Source organism: Mus caroli, unplaced genomic scaffold, assembly GCF_978045245.1.
Source record: "Mus caroli unplaced genomic scaffold, Mus_caroli_1 scaffold_3, whole genome shotgun sequence".
NCBI lineage: Eukaryota > Metazoa > Chordata > Mammalia > Rodentia > Muridae > Mus > Mus caroli.
In genome coordinates, this window is record NW_028227258.1 from 137173754 (window position 1) to 137196953 (window position 23200).

The following is a 23200-nucleotide window of genomic DNA, read 5'->3' on the forward strand; positions in this document are numbered from 1 at the left end:
TGAATGCAGGAACCTGGAAGCAGGAATGAAGCCAAAGCTATCAAGGACAGAGTTTACTGGCTTGCTTTTCCTGGCTCACTCAGCTTGCTTTTTTATACAAACCTCTTGCCCAAGGTAGCACTGCATAGATAGTCAAACATAAACTTAATCAGGAATATGTCCCCACTCTTGCCTATACTTTGATCCTGTGGAAGAATTTCCTTAGCTAAGGCTTTTGCTAGATGACTCCAGTTGGTGTCAAGTTAACAAAATTAAACGAACACAATGCCATAATCTCGAAAACAGTGAAAGATGGATGGATTCTGGAGGATGGACATTTTTCTCTAAGAATGAATCTTCTCTTGTGTTGACAGGCTCCAATGGATGACCCTAGAAAGAAGTATATGGACAAGACAAATTAGACCTAATTGTTTTAATAAAAAGATGCTATGAATTTGGGAATTCTGATTGTTAAGATAAAGAGATAGGAGAGGACATAGGAGTAGTTACCTAGAGTAAGGGGCATAATATGCTTGAAATTCATTATATGAATTGCTCAGAGACATAACAAAATATTATATTAAAAGGTATTTGTTTCAAAAAAATACAGTATACATTTTTCCTGGTGTTTGCATTTTCGCTCTTCTCCCGTTTAAAAGTGTTACTTATTATTATGAAAACTATCAAGCAAGAGATGCTTCTACTTTTATTATGTGAAGTCAATCATTTTCATTAGATACACTGTTCTGGTATGATTTTAAGGATTTGGAAGCATTTATGGTGTTACCTACATATTCTCCTCACTTTGCTTTAGATTCTGTTCATTTTCCTTACCATGTATATGTTTGACTACTAGACAGGAAGGAGCTTACTTACAAGGGTGAATCCTTAAAATAGGCTAGTATCTCACTCAAAATTTTGTCTATTCCCAGTCCTAGGTCAGTAATTCAAAGAATAATGTTGTTCATTCTGCTTGCCCTTTTTAGGTTTCCTTGCACTTTCCTTTTCTACATGAACCAGAATAGTACTTAAACAACCAGAATCAGGAAGCCTCCTAACTACTATGCTCAGTAGTACAGCCTATTTTTCAGAAGGTGGATGTGCAGAGAAGTCAGGATGCTCATCCATTTGTCCCTGAGGCTGTTTTTGGTACAAAGAAACAAAGCCATCTTCCCAGGCTACATCTACTGTCATCCCTTTCAATAGCTTCTATTCTTAGCAGTGCTCTCTTGGCCTGTGAAGACCTGTGGGCTCCTACTGAGGCCAGTGCCTTCCGCCTCACTGTACCTCTCCTGACTTCTATTTCATCTCTATTTGCGAATGTCCTCCAGGGAGTTACATTTAAACATTTACTATTCCAAGTAATTCTGTGAGGTAGAATTTTGAAATGACTGTAGAAATCTGAACATGAAGAACACAACAAATATCTTCAGTTAATACAGACAATGAAAAAATGACTTCCATGCTTATAAGGCCCTTTACTTAATAAGAAATTACTTTTTGTGTGTTATTTAGTATTTTTTGAGAGTATTTTACAGTTTCATATTTATAAATATGCTTATAAAAAGGAAACTTATTTTACTTTTTGAAAATAAAAATTAAAGAGAAAATATTTCCATTGCATCTTTGTGGATTTAGTTAGTTTAGTTTACAATACTTTTTTGAACCCATTTTGACAGACAAAATTCAATTATCACTGAGTGAATTTAATATATGCAGTGTTAAAATATGTATTTTTCCTGCATAATTTTCAAATAGTATCTTTACTTTAGGATGTCTTCCTTATTTTAAAGTCACTAAAATATAGCATGATTTGCTCAAGATCAAAATATTTATTAACACCTTGTGATTTGGTTTTGATTATCATTTTACTATGATAATATGCTACAAATTTGAGAATATGAAAGGTTAATTTATGAAAATTGTTACATAATTTTAAAAGCTAATTATTGGAAATCTCTTACTCATATGGTCTTATCAAGATAGATCCATTTAAATGAGTAATAATTCCCTCTTGACAGTTCTATTTTGGAGAAAACCCATTGCACTTCTTTAATAAACACAGTAACATAATATTTCCATTATTAATGCCAAAAATGTGCATTCATTTTGGAACAAGGGTAATAATATTCTTAGTTAAATGAGAATCCATTAACCTAGTGGCCGTTTTACAAATATAATTAGTCTATTATAAAAAGAAACGTTAAGATTAAGTCTGTAATTTATTTGAAGGTTATTAATAGAAAAACATTATTTATTACTGTCAAAAAATCAATAATAAAACACTTAAGAACTCAGTAGTAATGGCATATCATTATTGATGTTTGTTTGATAGAAAAAATGTGCTCACTTCATGTATAGAGGTTCTCTTTTCAATTAGCTTTACTTAAATGAAAATATCCCACTTAATTAAATCCAGTGGTTACTAAAATTATTCGTTTGTGATGTCAACAAACCTATAATTATTTTCTAAGAAAAATCTTTGCCTCCTCCTCAGTTTCTTCTGCAGTTTGCATCATTTACAGATGACTTTTGAGGAAAAGTCTTTAATCTCAACACTTGGTTTGCCCCATGACTTCTCATTAATATCATTTAGCATCATATTCTATTCTAGGAAAATATTATTATCCAGCTTGTAGCTCTACAATTTTGTGAGTTAATTTATCTTTGTGTTTAATATTAAAGACTAACTACTGAAGCATATGTTATGATTTCATTCTGGATTCTTACTACTAACTCCAATGGTTTCCTTGCTTGATCTGTTTGAGGTATAGTACATTTTTTTTTTTTTTTCTGATTAGTTACTGCTTAGTGCAGTGAAATGAAACTACTAGGGGCCACAAGTAGACAAGATTGATGTCCATGTTGGATGCAAAATATGGTTATTCCTCTCAAGCTCAGAATCCTTATTGGAATTTTTTTGTACTTCTACTAAAGTCCAGAGAGGATAAAGACTTAATAAATAGCAGGTCACAGGCTTTAGCTCAGCCATAGCAAAACCCACAATTTGCTAAGCCATGTAGTATAGAGAATTTTTTTTAAACAACTAGTATTATTTTTTAATATTAACAAGTTTAATTCCCCTAAATTTGGCACAATATTTTATATTTTCTTAAAATATCTGCTATAAATTGTTATTATTATTTTAAAGTACTGGTGTTTTAGTTCAGTTAAATCTGTTTCCTCTTTTTAATTAGATTTTTTTAAATTTTCATATCAAATGTTATCCCCTTTCTTCGTTTCCCCGCTGAAAATCCCCTATCTCAGTCTCTCTCCCCCTGCTCAACAACTCACCCCCCTCCAGCTTCCCTGTCCTGGCATTCCCCTATACTGGGGCATTGAGCTTTCTCAGGACCAACAGCCTTTCCTCCCATTGATGACCAGCAAGGCCATCCTCTGCTACATATGCAGCTGGAGCCATGTGTACTCTTTGGTTGGTGGTGTAGTCCCAGGGAGCTCTGGGGGTACTGTTTAGCTCGTATTGTTTTTCCTTCCAGGTGGCTGCAAACGCCTTCAGCTCCTTGGTTCCTTTCTCTAGCTGGCAATGAGTTTCTTTCTCGCCCTGTGGACAGCACAGTTGCTCAGGATGTGAAAGCCTCAGGCTGTGGTGTTGGTTGTCTGACTTCTCTGAGTGCAGTGGATCTTCTAGGATGAGGAGTCAGGATATGATGTCTTCCCAGGAGCAGACCAGCTACGAGTCTGCCCCAACAGAAAGGACTGGGAGGCAAACCTATTTTCTTATTGAAACACTTTTGTTCAGCTTCTCATTGTTATCTTAAAATAAAGAATATACACAGAATTGAATTTATTTCTATGTTTATTGCTTAAAAATCACTATTATATATATATATATATATATATATATATATATATATATATATTACACTTTCTTCATTTTGAGGATATATGAAAGAAACTTTGAACAACTTAATTAAACACTTCTTTCCTAATCATTTAAAAAGCTTACAACATAACAGACTCTAGCTTTTACTTAATGTTTTCCTTCTTTTCTGCTGCTGTGTTAAAATACCATAAGCTGAAGCATCCCTAGGAAGATTGGTTTATTTGGGCTTATGGCTTGGGGAGTGGGGTGGGGCACATAGTAGCTGGAGAGAAATGACTATAGGAAGCCATAGCAGGAGTTTAAGAGAGAGTACATCTCTAATTAGAGCAGGAAGCTAAGAGAGCAAACTGAAAGTGTTGTGAGTAGATAAACCCTCAAAGCCAACCCAAAGTAAGGTCCCTCCTCCTGCAAGGCTGCACCAACTCATGATTCATGACTCTCCAAAAGTTGCCACAAACTAGAGACCCAGTTTTCAACTATGTTGGTCTATAAGTGGCATTTATTAGTCAAACTACCATACATTAGTAACAATGCTGTCAATTATTTATAGAAATGTAGATTATGTTTGCAGGGACATAGTAAATCAATATAGCTTACCTAATTGTAGTACAATTTCCAATCATAGGAATAGACAAATAGATATTTAATATATTAGGTGATCTGAAATAAAATAAAAAATCATATTTTTTTTGTTATATGGAACAATTCTTATCATGAAAAAAACGGAATTATCTTAAAGGGTTTCAATTATTTGCTATCACGCTTACTGAGACCCATAACAATGAATAATTTGTGGTGAGTAGGCTCTATACTATTAAAGTTAGTTCATTCACAGATTCTTTAAATAAATTACAGCCTTGGAAACTGTGCAGGGTCAGTACCTTGTAAGTACACAAATTTCAATGACATATGCATTGCTTTGTAATGATTATATTCTAATATCCATGATTTGGACATAAATTTTAAAGTAAATATATATTAACATTATTTGTCCCCATTTTTACTGGCTATTTTATTTATTTACGTTTCAAATGTTGTCCCCTTTCCTGGTTTCCCCCCTGGAAATCCCCTATCCCATTTTCCCTCTCTCTACTTCTATGACTGTGCTCTCCCACCCACCTACCCAACCACTGCTGCCTCTCTATACTGTTTTCAATGTACAAAGATTGCTATTAGGTAGTAGTACAAATTTTTACACAGAATTACTTTGTATTTATTTTTAAAAAATAAATCTCATTTCCTACTGTGATTTCAATTTTAACATATTTAAAATTTTGCAGACTGTTAATGAATTAGTAGAGAAAGTATGGTTTTCCACTGTAATTATTTTTTTAGCATTTGAAATGTAAATAAAAAAATATCCACTGTAATTATTGTAAATCATTTGGGAAATATGCAATGATGTTGTCTTTAAACATATAGTTATTCAGAGAATTCTCTTCACTTTGATTAAATGTAGAATTTGAAGCTTTAGTTTAAGCAATAAATCAAGAGAAAAGATGTTTAATATTTTTCTAGTAGTAAAGAAAGAAGTTACTAGATTCCTAATGGTAGGAGGTATGTTTAGTTTATCAGAAAACTCATATATCTGATTTATTAGCAAATTGATGGTATACAAGGATTATAAAATTGAGCACATGTTCAATTTATAAATAGTTAAAATTCAAAGAGAGAAATGCAAAACAAAAAAAAATCCAATGCTATTCTCAATGTCTCATAAAAATTAAATCCAAAACCAAAACCAACCAATAAAACCCTTAGTACTAGATGCACATACTTCTCAGCATGCCAGGGAATCTTATCAAATGTCATTCACATATTCTGGCACAGGGAAAATTTCAACAGATGAAGGAAACTTGAAATCACATATCATGCTATATGAACACAATGAAGATGCATATCAATGGCAATATAAGGCAGTATATCAGTAGCAATAGAAACTACAGAAAGAACAGGAACATGCAAAAATTAAAGAATATACCAAGGAGAAGATGAATGGGTAAAATGTTGAAAGGGGGAAGGAAATCAAAGATTTTTAGAATTAATTGAAAATGAAAATAAACATCTAATCTATGGGATTTAATTAAGGAAATCACAGAAAAATGATGGGTTCAAGGCATGATATATACCTACACATGAAATGTGTGAGATCTTAGATTACTAAATCACTGATGAACAAGAAAACTATGTTAAAAATGAGAAAACAACACCCTTCAAATTCACACAGGAGTAACTAATGAAAATACGGGCTTACTTGAAGACTTCTATATAAGTAACAGTTATAGACTGAGTAGGTTTTATGTAGAAATATATGTGTGCACACATAGATATGTATTCATATAACAATGAAAAAAGATGAAATAAGTTTTAAAGAGAGCAATGAAGGCTTTATACAAGGGCTTGGAGGGAGAAAAGAGAATTGAAAAATATTTACAAAATCTAATGGAATGAAAATATGTATTTACCTTAAAATTCTAACAATATTAACCAATCTTTAGCTAAATTAACCAAAGGTAAAAGGAAGATGATTGGATGGAAAACAATATTAGAGATTAAAAAGAGAGATTACAATTAAACACTCAAGAAATTCATAGGAGTGACCTGAGAGGATACTAGGAGAAAAGGACCACACACATATGCTGCTGCATATGCTTTCTCCCTGCTGTCTTCTTCTGCACATATACCCTCCCCTTAAGAGTAGTGGTTTCCCAGTATAACTCCCTTGAAAAAAGCTAAATATTTAGTTGTAACTCTTTATTCTTTGGAGGTTATTTCTGGGTTAATGATGAGGGGATGTGTTCACCTCTTTTGGCTCTAGGGCCCCATTTTGTGCTGACATGTATAGACTCATTCATATGTCTGTCTATCATGTTAATTTAGGGCCTTTTTCTCCTGGTGGTCTCCATCCCTCTGGATCTTAAGCCCATTCTGATTCTTCTTCCTGTGTAGGTATTGTCTTCAGCAATGGGGCCTGCTGTCAGTATAGTGAGACCTATAATATTGATGACAGCCTATAATATTCTTTTGCAGTTGTCATGGGGTCCCTTTGGCCAACAAATCGATTAGGTATTACTAAACCCTAATACAGGAAGCTTTATTTGGTAAGAAGACAAGTCCAGCTGGGGCTCTGTTTCCTCCCATAATTTGGAGATTTCATTAGTCCCCCTCTTATATGTCTATATTTTAGGAGTCTTCTACTATATTAGGTTTCTATAGTACTTTCCATACTTCCATTCCCTGACATGGCCCTTAGTTTTCAACTGTCTCTCCTCGTACTGCCTCCCTTGTCCTCATCTTCCATTTCTTCATCTCTTTTTCATTTGTTCCACATGTTCCAGTATCTTCCATCTGTCCATAACTATATGTTCTATTTCTCTAATATCTAACTGCCCCTCTCCCCACTGCTCCAATATGCTATACTAGATCTCTGAAGCTGTAACTTGTTATCATTGGTAGTTAATATCCATATTTTATATATATATATATATAATTTGTATTTTATATTTTATATTATATATATATATATATATATATATATATATATATATATATATATATAATTCGTCTTTCTGGATTTGGGTTACTTTACTCAGCATATTTTCTCTAGTTCTATCCATTTGACTGCAACTTTGATAGCATGTTTTTTGAAAAACCCTATAATAGTCCATTGTGTAAATGTACCACATTATGTTTATTCATTTCTCTGTTAAGGAAATCTAGATTGTTTTCAGTTTCTGGCTGTTAAAACTAGAGCAGCAATGAGCATGGTAGAGCATCTGTCCTTGTGGTGGAATGGAAATACTTTGGGTAGATGCCCAAGAGTGGAAGAGTTGGTTCTTGAAGTAGAAGAATGCCCATATTAATGAGGAACAGCTGACCTCTTTTCCATAGTGGCTGTATAAGTTTTCACACTCACCAGGAGCAGATTTAGTGTTCACTATATTCTAAATCCATGCCAGCATGAGCTGTCATTTTTTTTAGCCATTCCACATGTATAACATGAATTCTCAAAGAAGTTTTGATTTGCATTTCCCTGATGGCTAAGGATTTTGAACATTTCTTTAAGTGTTTCTCAACTATTTAAGTTTCCTTTAATGAGGGGGTCTTTGTTTAGATTTGTACCCCATTTTTAATTGGGTTATTTTCTTTATATCTAGTTTTTTTTTTTCTTTACGCATTTTTGAGATTAGCCTTCTAGCAGATGTATAGTTGTTAAAAAGCTTTTCTCATTCTGTAGGGTGTCACATTTTTCAAATTAGTATGTCCATTGCAATGCAAAGGATTTCCAGTTTCATGAGATCCCATTTATTAATTGTTTATCTCAGTGCCCATGCTAAGGCATTCTGTTCAGAAAGCTTTTGTGTATGTGCCAATGTGTTCAAGACTATTCCATGCATTGTCTTCTATCAGGTTCAGAGTGTCTAGTTTTATGCATGAGTTTGATCCCTTTAGAGTTGTGTTTTATTTGAAGAGTTCTAAGTATGAATCTATCTGCATGCTTCTACATGCAGACATCCAATGAGATGAGCACTGATGGCTAAAGATGTTGCATTTCTTCCAATGTTTATTTATGCCTTCTTTATAAAACAAAACACACAAACAACAGCAACAACAAACACGTTCTAAAGCTGTATAGATTTGTGTCTGGGTCTTCAGGTTGATTCCACTTAATACCATGGTGTTCTTATTACTACAATTCTGTAGTATAACAGGAGACTGGAAATAGTGATATCTCCTGCAGTTCTATTATTCATATTTGTTTTATTTATCTTTGTGTGTGTGTGTTTCTATGTAAAGGTGAAAACTGCACCTTATAGATATATGAAGAATGTGTTGGATTTTAAGATTGCATTGAGTCTTTAGATTAATTTTGGTAGAATAGCCATTTTTACTATATTAATCTTAGTTATCCATGAGTTTGAGAAATCTTTCCATCTTAAAATATTTTCTTTATTCTTTATGTCTTAAAAATTTTAATCATACACATTTTTAAAACTGAATTTTAAAACACTTCAAGAAGATTATCCACCATAATCAATTAGGCTTTATTCCAGAGATGTAGTCATAGTACTGTATACAAAAATCAACAAAATCTATTCTAACACACATACTCCTGTGAGTTTACTAACTCAAGGAAGAAACAACATAATCAGCTTCCTAGGTATTTAAAGTTCTTTGTTAAATCCAATATGATATAAGTCCCAGAAAAGTTAGAAACAGAGTAGACTTATCTCAGTGTAATAACGTTAGTATTTAAGTAATCTATAAGATTGCTAAATGAATTAAAGTTCAAATAGTTCCCAGTAACATCTCAAGTGACATGATTATATCCACTGCTCCACTCGCTAGGACAAAGGTGACGAGATACATGGGACACAAAATGAGTCAAGGTATTCTTCTTTCTAGATGATATAGTTATATAGCAACTTCTAAAGACAACATAGACATTCAGCAAGTGTCAGGGTAAAAATTAATGCACATGCTGGAACACTGCTAGAAGCTTTCTCTGTACACAGCGGCTTTGGCAGTGCTCTGAGGTGCAATGTCGGAATCCAGAGAATACAAAGTTATAGTCTGTCTTACCATCTGAGAACTCATGAGCTTGTGAGCTACAATCATGACTGACCTGGAAAGACATGACCCCAGGTGCAACACTGGGGCAGATTTATATGAGCAACCAACCACATTATGATTAGATGTAAAGATGAAACTTTAAAAAAAAAAAACTATTTTACAGGTGTACGTGTGTGTGTGTGTGTGCATATGTGTGCAAATGCCTGCATATGCTAGAAGTGTCGGGTCTCCCGGTACCTGAGTTAATGGCAGTTGTGGGCTACACAGTATGGGTATTAGCAACTAAATATTAGTCTTCTACAGGAGCTGCATGCAATGTTAGTGCTGAGACACCTTTTTCTTCAGTTTCACTAATTATTATTCTTATGTTAATTTAACATAATACACATTAGACAGCCAGGCTGTGGCTAAGAAAATAATCTAGCATTTACTATCACTAGCACCTGGTCAATACATAAATCATGTAATATAAAAACTTTTAAAAAAGAATTCTAGAATCAATTAGCCTAATATGAATATTTGCTTTTAAATTATTAATTTCAAATAATAGTATAGGTTGACCCACTCATAAAATTTTCATTATTATACCCTATGCCAAAGTATAATTCCATTCGTGGCTGTGGTAAAATACAGCGTTTTAGAAGGTGGATGATTGTGTATGTTTCGAGATTGTGAATCCCACGTGCCAAAGGGAAGCTTGATGGTTTGAACACCTGGTTTTGAATGTTTTGTTTGAATGAGAATTCTTTTCTTTGGCAGATTCTGTGTCTCCAGCTTGCTCCTTTGTCTCGTAATTTAAAGGGAACATTGATTTCCAATCTCAGTGCTTTGAATTTGTCTGGAATTATTCATGCCAATTAATGTATATTTTCAGCTTTCCTGATGTTGTTTGATAGATAAAAAAGAATTATATAAAGTCCAGTAGGTCTTCATCCTTTGTCTGACCACTTAAGAGTAAGAATTTACAGTGTCTCTATGCCATAGTGGAACATTGCTTCACTTGTTCACAATGCTACATCAGTATTTTTCATATTCTACATATCAATACAATTTTTATTTCAAGGCAACTATATTCTCCATCTCCTGACTTTGTTCATTTCTTGAATTTTCATGTCATACTTCTTAGCAGACATTAAAATAAAATGTTTAATCTGGAAGCTCGTAAAGGAAGGACTTTTTTCTTGAGAATTATTCATAGAAATATGTATACGCTTTCAAACATTAGTAGGAAAAAAAGAGAAGAAAGCCCGTTATTACAAGACAAAATTGAATTTCCACCAGAGACAGCAGTCTGTAGAGGTGCTGTCAGACATTACTGTTCTGCTGTCACTGTACGATGTTCTTGAAGGTCTTTAGAATCAATAGCTGCTTTGAGCCTCAGTTTCTTCCCTTTTATCTCTTTGCCTAAACCCCATTCTTTGAGGTAGAGAAGATGATTTCTCTGGCTCTTTTACGATCTAGTGATTCATAGTTAGTAGGTGACACTTTGCAAGGAATATACTTCCCTTTGCTAAATGCTTTTTAAAGATTCAGTGAAGGAGAATGAAATAATTTTTGGTAGTTTACTCATAGTATTTCTTTTTCACAGAAACTATCAGCTCGATATAACAATTAAAACATTTGTGAAGTATACACACACATACCCCAATTCAGTGTTTAATTTATACTTTTTTTTTTCTTTTTTAAAAAACTATTTATTTTATTGATATGAGTATACTATCTGTCTTTGGACATACCAGAAGAGGACATCAGATCCCATTACAGATGGTTGTGAGCCACCATGTGGTTGCTGAGGATTTAACTCAGGACCTCTGGAAGTGCAGTCAGTGCTCTTAACCACCGAGCCATCTTTCTAGCTTAGAATGTTGCATTCACCTATTATTTATTTAGTAGTCAATAGAATATATAGTCTATAAATCCTATTTCTCAGAAGCAGGGATCATGTCCAACTTTGTGAATTAGATAGGACTGTTATTGAACTTTATAAACACATAATCATACAACATCTTTCCTTACATGTGATTTTTTTAAACTGTGTGTATATATGTGCATTTTCTTGTGTTTAGTATTGGCACATGCATATGGAGGCCACAGGACTGCAGGAATATCATTCACTTCATGGAGGCAGGGCCTCCTTGACTCGGAGCTCATCAATTATGTTATGATGCCTGCCTAGTGGGGACCAGAGGTTATTATTCTCTTGTTTACTTAGCACTGTGATAATACCTGCCACCTCCACAGCTAGCTAAAATGGCTCTGCAGACCTTACTCAGGCCCTTATCCTGGTGGGGTGAGCATTTTACCAACTAAGGTAACTCCCTAGCCACATCACTGGTTACTTACATTCAAAGCTTTGGTTTTGAGATTCGTGCAATGTTTTTACTAGTTCAATACTCATCTTATAGTTATGTGTTATCATGTTGAAAGAATCTACAAACTTATTTTGTCAAAAGCCAATTGACTATTCTTATAGTCTCTCTCTCTCTCTCTCTCTCTCTCTCTCTCTCTCTCTCTCTCTCTCTCTCTCTCTCTCTCTGTTGTATTGATGGTCAACTTGACACCATCTGGAATCATTCAGGATACAAACACTCAGGCACATCCACGAAGTACTATTTTGATTAGGTTAGCCTCTACCCATCCCTTCAAGAACCGTCCTGATACATTAATTAATTAGGAACACTCAGCATAACACTGGGTTAGAGCATTCCCTGGGTAAGATCCTGGACTGCATAAAAGGTGAAAATTGGCTGAGAAGTGGTACATAATATAAAGACAGCTGCACGGTGGCCAGCTTTCTCATGCTCCTGAAATCAGGGCTGAAGTGTGGTGGTAGACTGTGATCTTGAACTGATCTGCAGTAAGCCCATTCTTTCTTAGATTGCCCATCTCAGGATATTTTATAAGATCAACAGTGGAAAAAGTATTTCATACAGCTACAAAATAAGAACTACTGTTCCCATTGAAAAACATGAAACTGTGGGATTCAAAAGTCAACTGCACAGTGCACTTAGAAGAGAATTCAACCTTTTTATGTGTGGTTTCTCTAAGCATTCCTATAATATTTTGGAAGAGCTCAGATGCCTATGTTGTTTTTGATATTGGTTTAATAGTCGCATCATTTAATTTTGGATTGACAGCCTAAACATTGCTACTTACACTACACATAGTAATGGAAGTATTCCCAACCTACTATATTTTTATGTGTTTGAACAGAACTGAAATTTGGAGCTCCTTAGACTCTTTGTGTGAGTCACACTTTTGCTCCGTAACCTTGCATATCTACTTGTGAGCCAATTTTCTCTAACATATCGTTCTCTGCACACTCTAGTATTTATCATTGATTTTATAAATCTGTCATGTGTAAAGTTGCACTTTAATACATGTCTTCCTAAAACACTAAATTGAAACTGCTATTATTAATTTAAGGTGTAATTAAGTACTGTAATTAATGGGAGGCAGCTGTGCTCTTACAAGGCAAATAGTCTCTAAAAATATGTTATGTTTTGGATTTTAGAATTATGTCATGCTGTGTAGTAATTCAGGAAGGTAAGCAGGTTAATTGAGTCTAAACGTGGGAAAACACAGTGGCCATGCACCCCAAACTACTAAATACCATCTCTGTTTGCACAGAAATTTTTATATAAGACATCATTTCCCAAACTACATGTCATCTGTCACCTGTATTATTTAAACAGCAATGGTGGAGAAAAAAAAAGTATGAAGAACTATATGTATTACTTTTTAAAAGACCTAATTGCAAAGTTCAGTTTTGTAAAAAAATAAATCATTCAACTAGGTAGTGAATGAGATTGTTCATAGAAAAACTAAGAGATTTTTTTTCCTTATAAGGTTTATTTATTTTATGAACATTGGTGTTTTGTCTGCCTGTATGTCTGTGTGACAGTGTTGAATCCTCTAGAACTGGAGACACAGAGAAAGAGCAGAGCACTGAGAGGAGGCTGGTGTTCATAGGATTCCTTGGAGAGTATAGAGGGAGCAGAGATTTCAGTAGTTAGAGATTTCCAGGGTAAGGGTTAATGGGATTTCAAATCTCAACTTCGGAGGAGTTCAAGGATTGATGGATCTTCCTGTTCAGGGACTGGTAGGATTTTTATCTTGTAGGAGAGGGTATGTCCACTCTCCCGACTCTGGGCTGGGAATGACCATTACAGCTGTGAGAAAATAACCCTTATTGTCATTAAGAATGCCTTGGGGTGGGGGAGAGTGAGATTGAAGTCAAGGCCTGGCCACTCTTGCCTTGAGGGTTTTCAAAGCTTACAAAGTTAACAAAGAGAGTCCCTGACAGTGAAGGCTTTCCCTGAAGCTTGAGTTCCCTGCCTCTTGAATTGGCATGAATAGCCAATAGTGAGATCCTGGTGGTCTGAGTACCCTCTGGTCTAATGCAGTGTCCTAACTAATCACAACTGATAGGCTTCTACTTTATAAGTGGTTGCTCACATGCAATATAACAGACATCATTCCCCAAAACTGTCTCTGGAATGATTTATGTCCATGCCCTTTACCATCCCAATGGAATTGCTGTCATTTTGGGGAAAGTCACAGTATCAATGCAATAACCATGACCTGTGACACACTTGGCAATTTTAAATATACCTGGAATAGATGTTGTAATCATTTGAATATTTTATACTCTTTTTTTTGATAAACTAAGGAAATTAATGTTAATCTTCACATAAAAGAAATGTGTAATTATATAAAATATTGGTGTATTCAACTGTACTATGTATAGCATCAACTCTCAGACAGAGTCACTACATTTACTGATTGTTGGGCCTTTGACATAGCCAGCATAGTCATGGGCATAACCTGGCGTGGGGAGAAGACTTGAAAACAGACACTCAGGACTCTGCTTATTGTTCCCACTGATTTTTCTATATGTTGAGCTATCTGTTAGAGCACTGAAAGTAGGTCTTCAACAGCAGCATCTCTGACCCTTTATCTGAGCTCCTGCCTTGGCACTTCCCTACACTGTGTTCTCTTTTCACTGAGAGGACATTCTTTTTAGGATGTATATCTTACCTGTGATTTCTGCAGTTTGGGATTATGTCTGAGTCAGAGTTTGTGTTTGAAGAAACATCAGACAAACGGGACCCCAGTAAACTTTACTGTGAGGCAGGTCCTGGTCATTACATGATTTGCCTTTAAGTTTCACAATGCAAATATTGAATATTTATGAACAAAGTAGATATTGGAGAATATAAATTTCTCTGGATCATACTTTGAGATTTTCTGTGTATAAATGAATATCAGTTGTTATTAGAACATTTACTTTTCTCTTCAGACAATTTGTATTGATAACCTGGAGGTGTTGGTAGGCTAGCATGCATGGAGAACTGCTTTAATTTGTATCCGTGATATAAAAGAAAAAAATCACACACACACACACACACACACACACACAGAGGGGGGAGGGAAGGGGGAAGAGAGAGGGAGGGAGAGGGGCAGGGGAGTGGAGAAGGGTAAGAAGGGGGGTTAGGCCTAGGAAAATTTGCATTCCAGAATTCTTTTGTTCTTCCTGCACCTTTCCTCTGTCTACAGCATCAGCAGCTGTGTGCCTCCTATGAAGCAGTCATTGACTATGTTCTTCATGCTCTAGTTGAGTTTTCTGTTGTTGTGAGAAAAAACGATGACCAAAAGCAACATGGCTATATTTTAGCTCATAACTGACAGTTCATGATACAGAGAAATCACACAGCTGGAAATCAAGGCTGGAACCTGGAGACTTTAACTTTTATAGCAGCTGTGGAGGAGTGCTGCTCCTTGGCTTACTCAACCTCCTTTCTTGTGCAGCCCAGGAACGTGTACCAACAGTGGTCTGGGCACTCTCACATCAATCCTAAACTAACAAAATATCCCACAGTCAGAACACTACAGAACACTCTTATGGAAACATTTTTATTAATTGACATTCTCATCACTCATATAGCTCTAACCTGGATCAAGTCTTTGTCAAGTCTACAATAAAACTAACCAGGATATGATGCTAGAATGTACTGCTTCAAGATATTGCATGGGTCATGTCAATATAACTGAGCCATCCTCTATGTGCCTTTATATTTTATAGATTCTAATTGAAGTGTGTTATAAACTAACATTAAGAAAATTCAAGAGATACCCCTAATTCAAATGTTCCTACTTGGGATCACAGAAAAAGTTTGCCATTCACTTCATCCCTGGGATATAGCAATGTCTCTAGATTAGAAAGAACAGAACACAGCTTTAAGTGAGAACAAAAGACGCTTCAGTTACAATCATGCACTTGTCCAAAGTAAGTGACAGAAAATTTAACAATTCAGCATTTGTTATATGTGTATACCATGCTAACCGAATAGTAAACATACCAGAGAAAATCTCTGCCTTTCTGGAGTTTATGCTATGGTGACATGAAGAAGTGTGTGTGTGTGTGTGTGTGTGTGTGTGTGTGTGTGTGTGTGTGTGACAGAGAGAAAGAGAGGGAGAGGAAGGGAGGGAGGGAGGGAGGGAGGGAGAGAGGGAGAGAGAGAGAAGTATGTTGGGGCAGGAATTAAAGTAGAGGCCATGGAAGAGTGCTGCTTACTGTTTTGATATCCTCCTTCTTAAACAATCAGGACAACGTTTCCAGGAGTGGTACTACCACAGTCCACAGTCAGCATGAGTCCTCCCTCACCAATTGTTATTCAGGAAAATGCCTATGGGCTTGCCTAAAAGCAAGCTTATCAAGGCATTCTCTAAAGCATTGTATGCCTTTTTTTCAGATATGTCTAAGGTTGTGTCAATTGACAAAAAAAAAAAAAATGTGGGTGGCTTCACTAATGGGCAATGCCTGCTATTAGCCTTGCTTGAGAATCAGATAATTTTAAGGCTGAAAAAGCAGATTGGTGGGCATTCCACAGCATGATATCAATATTATATCTCATTGTTGTAGACATTAAAAACTCACGAGTACTGGAAAATCAAGGTTTATTATTCTTTTCCCATTTTTATCAACAGTTTTTTATTCACCCACATTCTTATGTACCCTTTGTGTACTTAAAAATCCTCTTCAGATAATACTGAATATGTGAGTTGAAAATCATTGTGCTTGAGGAAAATTTTCATCAGTTCTCTTTCAGTATTACGACTTTCTTTCAGCTTGGCAGAGGTAGGAAACCACAGATGATTATTTTTTCATCTCCCTCTTTATAACTTTATCCCCCTTCATTTTTCTGCTATTTGGCCTGATTCTGGCGGTGTTCCTTCCAGAATATATTACATGACCTGAAGGCCTGAACATAAAGCACACGTATATGCTACCATGTATATTCATGATTGACTTTACCTGTTTTCTTTTTAACAAAATATATGCATATTTTTCTATGAAAAAAAAAAAGATGGCCAGCGCTGGAGAGATGATGGCTCAGTAGTTAAGAGCACTGACTGCTCTTTCAAAGGACCTGAGTTCAATTCCACATGGTGGTTCACAACCACCTGTAGTGGGATTACAATGCCCTATTCTGGTGTGTCTGAAGACAGCTACACTGTACTCACATACATAAAATAAATAAATAAATAAATAAATAAATAAATAAATAAATAAATGTTTTAATTTAATGATGCCCTGAGGAGATGGCTTTATTAAGAGTGCTTTCTTTCAAAAAAGAGGACCTGACATACAATCTCTAGGCCCTACAGCATAACCATTCATGAAGCTGCAGGAGTGGCAAGCCAGCCTATCTGAACCCGAGTTTGAGTTTGAGTAAAACAGAAGAAAAGAAAACAAAACGAAACTAAACAACAAAATAAAACAAAACAACCTGTCTTAAAAATAGGGTAAAGATCAATAGAAGAAGATAACCAGTGTTTCTGCTGGACTCCATATATGGTCACTCAAGTGGATGTATACCCCTACAAATGCTTGTGTGTGCAACACACACAGGCACACACACACACACACACACACACACACACACACACAGAGAGAGAGAGAGAGACTGGGATTGTTATCACTAATTTTGTTTCCTGCGATCCCTGATCCATGTTTCTCACATCAGTAGATTTATAGATTATGTGCTTTACTAATTCTCAGATGAATGTACTTGGTTTTCAAGATCTCATTTTTAGTTTAGCATTTTCTTTTTTATTGCTTTCTCTTATGGCTTCATAAAAAGCTGAACATTTGCCTGATTTTTATTATTCTGCCATTCTTCCATATATGTATGATGAAATTCAAAAGATGGTTTATTTTGTTACCATCTTTTGAAAAAAAAAATGACGCCCTAAGCAACATATGGGCACTCAACCTATAGAGGCTATGAGCTTATTTTCAGTTTTAAAGAGACTGTTTAGTCATGATATCTGTGCTGGAGAGATGCTGTACAAATGGGTTCATGCAGTTAACCTTCCTTCCAATTGACATCCTCGACTTTATCCCAGGAAATAAATGGCGAAGGAGAAAATGTTAATTATGAAGCTTTTCAAGATTAATTTTTTTCATTTTGAGAAAGTGAAGTGTTCACTACTTTCCATGTTAAATAAGGTTTCTTGCTTGGTAACATAGGGTCTGCTGCAGTAATTGTGTGCTTGGAGCAAATGCTTGATGGTGGAGAAGACAAGTGCAAAAAGCAATTTTTACAACAGCCAACCAGAACAGCCTGCTCTGGTCCCAATAAATTAATGGATTTAACCTTGCAGCTGCAAGGGTGTTATTATGCAAATATCCTGAGGATTATGAAAGCCAACCGATTCTCTACAGAGAAAGTTGATGCTTTCTTCCTGAGAATTCTAAGTGACTACATAATTGACACATTGTATAACCACATTAAGTAGAGAAAAAAAATATTTTCAGTCAATCTACTGATTTTCACTGTATATTACAGTGTTTTCAGCAATTTATTGAGGCTTTTAGCTAGAACAAAACTATTTAGCTTAGTGAACTTCAATGTCCTTGAAAAGAAATTGGAAATGCAGGGTGACTAGTTCATATTATGTTTGTTTTCAGAAAGAAATAAAGTAACCCTTAAATTTTCCTCAAATGTAGAGATGTGGTTATGTTGAATGTGTTCAAAGCAATGTATTTGCATTTTGATTGGCAACAGACTAGAGATTTATGATCTAATTATTTGATCAAGTTGATAGCCACTTTGGTTTTTGAAGCAGATCTTAGATTTATCATGCATATAAAACACAATTGAAGGTTCATTCTTGGTAATTGACCAATTGTGAAAATCATAGAGTGCTCTTCATTCGATTGAAACTCTATTCTAATAAAATTTTTGATGATATTTAAATAATTTAAATGAAACACATAAGGGTAAGCACAACTTTCGTTTCATTATAGAGCTTTAGTTATCCAGGTAGAGTGAAAATCAATTCAGAGCATTTAGATGAACTGCCTGCAAAGATTAGCTTGGAAATGGCAACTTTATTTAATAAGGCAATAAATATCCACTTGCATGTATGGAGAGATATTCAAACATCTATTAAATTTGTCAAAAATACACTTTTATATTCACAAATACAATAGTTATAGCTGTTTAATTGTAAACACACCTAATTTGGAATCTACAGATATTTTGTACCTTAATTTTAATAATAAGCTTTTATTCATCTCTAAGGAACAATACTTAAGAATAGACTTCTGAGGTTGACTTGAGTGATAATATATGTAAAGTATTTGAAAATTAAAAAAAAAAAACGTATTATTTAGTGATAGTCATCGATTTTTATGTTCCTGGTCTTGCAGTAAATATTTGTAAGCTAACTTCTGAGTCAAGTTTTAAATGCTAGTAATGCAAGCAGCATACATGTTATAAAATTTTGTTTCTCAGTTTAAAATTTGTATTATCTCAAAAATCAACATGAGAACAAATTATATAAATTACAACAAATATAATTTAACTAATACATAATTAGTTTTACAATTCTGACATATCACAGAGTATCTAAATAAAACCCAGTCATGAGCAACATTGTTTTGAATTCTTGGCCAAGGGAGTCCAAGAGACTCAAATAATACAGATTAATATTGTTGTTCTAGGTTCCTTTCCAGAGGTTGAAGGTTAATTCACATTGCTGGGGACACCATGCACTCAGACACAGGACTAGGAAGATCCAAGTTGGATCTGCCCTGAAAGTGTCCTCTTTGTGGACTAACTGTTATAGTCTTAAATGTTACTATGTATGCTGCCAAGGGAGAAGTGCAGACAATACTCCAACCCAGTAGTAGAACCTATGAATCAACAGAATGGCACATAAGACTTGTTAGTAACCAACAGTGGTCTAGTTGGACTTAAGTCATGGTTAAGAGGAGGGAAATCTTAGAACTGGAAACCTAGCCACCTACCCTCGGGGTCATGAAATAGTGTGACTTCGGAGAGAACCTACCATTGCCACTTTACCAAACCACCAATTTCCCAACTTCATTCCACATTATTTTTCTTACACTCATGGATAAAGTATATCTCCCAATCCTCATCAAAGAAACTTTGTTTTGTAACAGATGGAGACCCCTACATAAAATTATAATATCATTCTGATATACAGTCGCAATATAACTACAATATAACTCCTATATTTAAGACTCAAGAAAGATAATATAACAGGGGGCAGAAATATTGTAAGAGACAGAGGATAAGAAATCTCCAGTGAGATTGTTTTTCTTAAAAATGGCAGAGAAAACTAATCTATGACACCTCAACAGTCTGGCTACCGAAACAAGGCCTGAATAAAGACAACACCAATAGCGTACTAATTAATTTGGAAGGGGGAAATCTCATAGACAGGCAACTAGGAAAGCTAAGTAGAGACTGGGAGAAGTAGTTTTACACTCGAGAGGATCATTGAAATTGGGTATTCAGTAACAGTGTTCAGTCCTGAAGTGATGTGCAGGTACATAACATTGAATAAACTCAGTAGGCTATATTGTTATATTTATACATACACATAGGTGTGTGTGTGAGTGTGCTTGTATGTGTGTACACTAAGCATGGGTAGAACTTGAAGAGGAAAGGCAATGGAGGGAAATGATATATTTTATATATGATATATATACATATATAAATATATACATATATATATGTATATATATCATATATAAAATATCTGACAGACATAGTATTCAAAGGTTTTGATTCCCTTTGCTATCCATATTCATTAGCGTTAGCTTCTATTAGGAAACCAGAAGAGCCTTCCAGTCTTTTCCTTATATATTTATAACAGCCAGAATGCCTCTTCTCACTAACATGTCCCTCTGCATGGCTGTCTCTGGCTTCTCTCTGGCTTCCTCCAGTATTCTAGTGACTAATTCAAATCTATGTTTCATTCTCTATTTGCTTTTAACCTTCTTAGTGTTACAAACATTTTCCATTAAACAAGCTTTACTTACGTTTATATGTTTTGGAATTTATAATAATATAGAATTGCTTCCTCATCAATGCTCACCATGTCTTTAAAATCATTGCATATGCATAAGGTACATTTCACCTTATTTATTCTTGTGGCTATGCCTTTTTGATTTTTTGTCCTTTCTTCATGATTTTATTTTGCCCTATATAGTTTTCTAATGTAGGGACATCTTTTATATCTTTAGTATATACTTTGTTCTTATTACACATTATTGTTATTTTGTAAAAAGTCAAATGAGGGCATTAAACTGGCGAATATCAAGTCAACATCCCTCGATAAAATATACATTCATAATAACCTTAATTTATAATTACATATTTTGATGAAACAATCAATAGGTAACTATTTTTCTGTTCAAAGGTACCTTATTTAGTATATAGTGTTGGTACATTGTTATTGACTTCATGACCAATTACACCCTCAACTCTTCACTGATTAGAGTTTAGCTATAGGCTTATTGTCTGCACTGTTGAAAAAGCATCTGACATCCTAGTGTAAAGTGGAAGGAAAAAAATTCTATGACTTGACAGAGGACCAGCAACTTGAAACTTGTCATTTCAGGAAACAAAGTGTTTAATATTGAATCAGTTGTAAATGATACTGGGATGCTGAAGTATAAAATTCCACACTGGACCTTATGTCATACATAGGATCCTACAATATAATATATAGGAATACTTCATATATACCCCATCTGTGAAACATTATGTTCAGGGCTAGGTCCCATTTCCTTGGATTATAACTTCATTTAAATATGCACATATGCCAAGTTTTTTGGCGGGCTGGGGTCCAAAGTTCTTTCAGTCCCAGGCACTTTTATTAATGCCTTTTTTTTTCATTGTGAGTTTGATAGTGAGTGTCTAGACTTGAAGTTTCTTTTTAGTACTTAATACCCGTTGAGTTTTAGAATCTTTAAGCATTTACTCAGCTCTGGATGCTATGCATTCGTATGCTGTGACAATCTGTATCTCACTACATGGAACTTTCACTTTCCACGAGTAGCCTCAAGACACTGATCTCTGAGATGCATGTTGCATACCCTTGTCTGTCAGTGCTACATGGCTATAATGTTGTTATGTGCATTTTCTAGTCAGCTAGTTTCCTCTTCAACATTTTCTAATCTGCTTTTGAAATATGAGATTCAAATTTAACTCTCATTTCAAAATTGTTTAGTCTGTTATCAAATAATTTGATTTATAACATATTAATTGTCTTCTTGTATATAATTTTATACAAATGTTAAACATAATTTATATTGTTTTTGTTTATTCTGATGTTACATTGCATTAGAATGTGGTTGACATTTGTGTTTTACTTTGAATTTGTACTAGACATTTCCTGAACCAGGATGTAGAATTATGTTTTTCAAAACCTACTTTAATAAGGATTCTTTTTTAAAAATATTTTTAATTAGGTATTTTCCTCATTTACATTTCCAATGCTATCCCAAAAGTCTCCCATACTCTCTTTCCCCCATTCCCCTACTCACCCACTCCCACTTCTTGGCCTTGGCATTCCCCTGTACTGAGACATATAAAGTTTGCACGACCAATGGGCCTCTCTTTCCACTGATGGCCAAGTAGGCCATCTTCTGATATATATGCAGCTAGAGGCATGGGCTCTGGGGGGTACTGGTTAGTTCATATTGTTGTTCCACCTATAGGGTTGCAGACACCTTTAGCTCCTTAGGTACTTTCTCTAGCTCCTCCATTGGGGGCCCTGTGATTCATCCAATAGCTGACTGTGAGCAAGTCAAGACAACAGGAAAAGAGAATTTACACTTTGGTCTTCGTTCTTTTTGAGTTTCAAGTGTTTTGCAAATTGTATCTTGTATCTTGGGTATTCTAAGTTTCTGGGCTAATATCCACTTATGAGTGAGTATATATCATGTGAGTTCTTTTGTGATTGGATTACCTCACTCAGGATAATGCCCTCCAGGTCCATCCATTTTCCTAGGAATTTCATAAATTCATTCTTTTTAATAGCTGAGTAGTACTCCATTGTGTAAATGTATCACATTTTCTGTATCCATTCTCCCATGCTCATGGATTTGCAGGATCATTATAGTAAAAATGGCTATCTTGCCAAAAGCAATCTACAGATTTAATGCAATCCCCATCAAAATTCCAATTCAATTCTTCAACGAATTAGAAAGGGCAATCTGCAAATTCATCTGGAATAACAAAAAACCTAGGATAGCAAAAACTCTTCTCAAGGATAAAAGAACCTCTGGTGGAATCACCATGCCTGACCTAAAGCTGTACTACAGAGCGATTGTGATAAAAACTGCATGGTACTGGTATAGTGACAGACAAATAGACCAATGGAATAGAATTGAAGACCCAGAAATGAACCCACACACCTATGGTCACTTGATGTTTGACAAGGGAGCTAAAACCATCCAGTGGAAAAAAGACAGCA

General features: G+C 35.0%; 1 protein-coding gene across 2 annotated transcripts in view; it reads left to right on the forward strand.

The window, feature by feature from the left end:
- The window catches only part of Naaladl2 (N-acetylated alpha-linked acidic dipeptidase like 2), a 1298244-nt gene that overhangs the window by 170488 nt on the left and 1104556 nt on the right, over nt 1-23200 (forward strand). The window lies entirely within an intron of this gene.